The sequence below is a fragment of the Leptonychotes weddellii genome, chromosome 10 (assembly GCF_054177405.1).
Source record: "Leptonychotes weddellii isolate Sample4059 chromosome 10, ASM5417740v2, whole genome shotgun sequence".
In the NCBI taxonomy this organism is placed as follows: domain Eukaryota; kingdom Metazoa; phylum Chordata; class Mammalia; order Carnivora; family Phocidae; genus Leptonychotes; species Leptonychotes weddellii.
Window position 1 is genome coordinate 85,790,607 of NC_138378.1, and position 2,898 is coordinate 85,793,504.

Here is a 2,898-nt window from a genome sequence, read left to right on the forward strand (position 1 = left end):
AAAACAGGATATGCATGTCCAGTATCTAAAAGGGACCCTGGAAATCTTAGTAGATTTCAGAAGTAGGACTCCTGAAACCACAGTAGCATGGGTTCGAAGAGAAGCAACTTAAAATCTTTATCTTTGGGGAAAAAAATTTCAGATGTTCAGAGGTCTACCAAAGTCTCAGAAACTTGAAGATAAAATTAAATTCTCAATGATGAACAAAGCATTTTGTCAAAAGATCAAGCAAAACCAGATGACTATTTCAGTTGTGTTTTATATCCTACATCCAACTCCAGCACATTTCTGATAACTATATAAAATAACAAAATACTTGGACAGAACAGCCTCGTTAATAACAGCCATCTTAATAATAACTTTACCTTGAACCTTGACTTATTAATGTCTTGCCTTGTCCTCCCCAACTCTTCCAGAGCTCTTAAATGAGGACTTAGAACTTCCCATTACCATAATTTATGTTCACTCCGCTTTCATTTTTCTTAGTAGCACTTAACCACTGTCTGATATTATCTTCTTTTTTGGCTTGTATATTTTTCTACCGTTCTCCAATATAAGCTCCTTAAGGGGAGGGACTTCATTCATTCATGGTTGATTCTCCATCTCTACAAAATATTCTTAATAAAAGCTCAATAGATATTTGCCAAGTGATTGTAAGTAAAGGCAAATTTACTGAGAGAAAGATGGTGGGAAGGAATGAAGATAAAGCTTCAGAGAGTCTTCATGTGGCATCATTTCATATGCACAAAATTCATCAAAAAATAAGAAACCACAATGCCTAAAGGGGATGCTATGGATTGAATTGTGTCCCCCCAAAATTTGTAGGCAGAAACACTCATCCCCAGAGTGACAGTGTTCAGAGATAGAGCCTTTGGGAGATAATTAGCTTTAGATGAGGTCATGAAAATGGGGTAGGGGGGTGGGAGGATGGGTTGGCCTGGTGGTGGGTATTGAGGAGGGCACGTTCTGCATGGAGCACTGGGTGTTATGCACAAACAATGAATCATGGAACACTTCATCTAGAACTAATGATGTAATGTATGGGGATTAACATAAGAATAAAAAAGAAAGAAAGAAAGAAAGAAAGAAAGAAAGAAAGAAAGAAAGAAAGAAAGAAAGAAAATGGGGTAGAGGGAAACCAGAATATGTCACCCCAGATATGCCTCTTGGACATAAAAAATATTTTATGCTGAAAGCAGGTAAGAAACAGCTAATGCAGAAAAAACTCCTCTTTTTCTGCCTGAAGGAAAGATATAAATTCTCCTTTTACTGAAGACTCAGTCTTATCAGCCCAGAGATGGACTCATAAGAGTCTGTAAACAAACCTGAATTCCATTACTTTCATCGCAAACATTGACTTTCCCACAAGTTGCCACCCTTGGAAGCCTACAACTACTTTCCTTTTTCTGTCATTTCTCTACAGATTTATTGCTTTTTGTTGAAGGTACTATATAAGCTGTAGTTCTAAATCATCATTTTAAGTCATTTTTGGTTTTGGTTTCTCCCATGTGATGTGCACTGCATCTGCTAATAAACTGGTTTTCTCTTGTTATTTGTTAGAGTCCCAGCTGAAAACCTAAGATGAGTAGAGGTCACTTGTGTCTTACATATGGGGCCCTCAAGATGGGATTAGTGCTCCTATAAGAGGAGACACCTGAGAGTTTGCTTACTCACCCCAGGTCTTTTCTATTTCCCCATCTCCCCCACACTCACCTAGGAAAGGCCATATAAGGACACAGTGAGGAGGCGATCTGCAACCCAAAGAGAGAGCCCTCACCAGACACCAACCCTGCTGGCACCCTGACCTTGGACTTCCAGAACTGTAAGAAATAAATTTCTGTTGTTTAAGCCACTCAGTTGTGATATTTTGTTATGGCATCTCTTGAGCTAAGATAGTGGACATAGTTGGAGCAAAATTAGAACATCCTTATTATGATAGCTTTATGAATTATTAGAACCATTTTGGAGAGTAAGCTACAAATCAAATCAAGAGAAATCCTGCATTTCCATCCCTAGGAATTTATCAAATGGGAAGTGTTCCACAGGTGAAAAAAAATTTTAGTAATTATTTCTAAAGATAAAATATTGAAAAACAACGTAAATGCCCAACATCAGGATTGTGTATATATATATATATACACACACACATCTGCACACACATATATATGTATACGTATATATTATATACGTATACATATATAATGTTACATCAACCTGATAGAACATTATGTATCCCTGGGGCGCCTGGGTGGCTCAGTCGTTAAGCGTCTGCCTTCGGCTCAGGTCATGATCCCAGGGTCCTGGGATCGAGCCCCACATCAGGCTCCCTCCTCGGCGGGAAGCCTGCTCCTCTCTCTCCCACTCCCCCTGCTTGTGTTCCTGCTCTCGCTGTCTCTCTCTGTCAAATAAATAAATAAAATCTTTAAAAAAAAAAAAAAAAAGAACATTATGTATCCCTAAAATTATCACTGTGAAATGTATGTGGATAAGTGGAAAATATAAAACGTATTTCAAGTCATAGACGAGAATTTGATTGACCTCACCACTGGGAAATCTATTAGTGTTGTATGAAACTTCTCGGGGATTAAAGGGAAAAGTAACACTGGATGTGAGTCCTGAAATGCTCTCAGGGTCTTGGGAAATTAAGGGTCAGGAAACACAGGGCAGCGTAATGCCCTCCTGAGTAGAACTACTGAGGTGCCTGCCCCCCTCCCCCAGTTCCATCTCTTTTCCTGATGCAGAAGCTAGAGTTTTATCAGTTCTATTTAACCTCACCCTTGGCATCACCAAGCCCTCTCCCCTTGAGAGTGAACTGGTTGGTTTCTCCCCGGTTCTTACTGCATTTTTACTTTGCTGAAGTGTGTATTCATGGCTTCTCACATAGAAGCCTCCCACTCT

General features: G+C 39.3%; 1 long non-coding RNA gene across 1 annotated transcript in view; it reads left to right on the forward strand.

Annotated features, from left to right (window-relative positions):
* The first annotated feature begins 1,525 nt into the window (after positions 1 to 1,525).
* The window catches only part of LOC145723713 (uncharacterized), a 50,003-nt gene continuing 48,630 nt past the window's right edge, over positions 1,526 to 2,898 (forward strand). The window contains exon 1 of the long non-coding RNA XR_014148969.1: positions 1,526 to 1,839. This is a non-coding gene — a long non-coding RNA (uncharacterized LOC145723713). The remainder of the gene's footprint in view (positions 1,840 to 2,898) is intronic.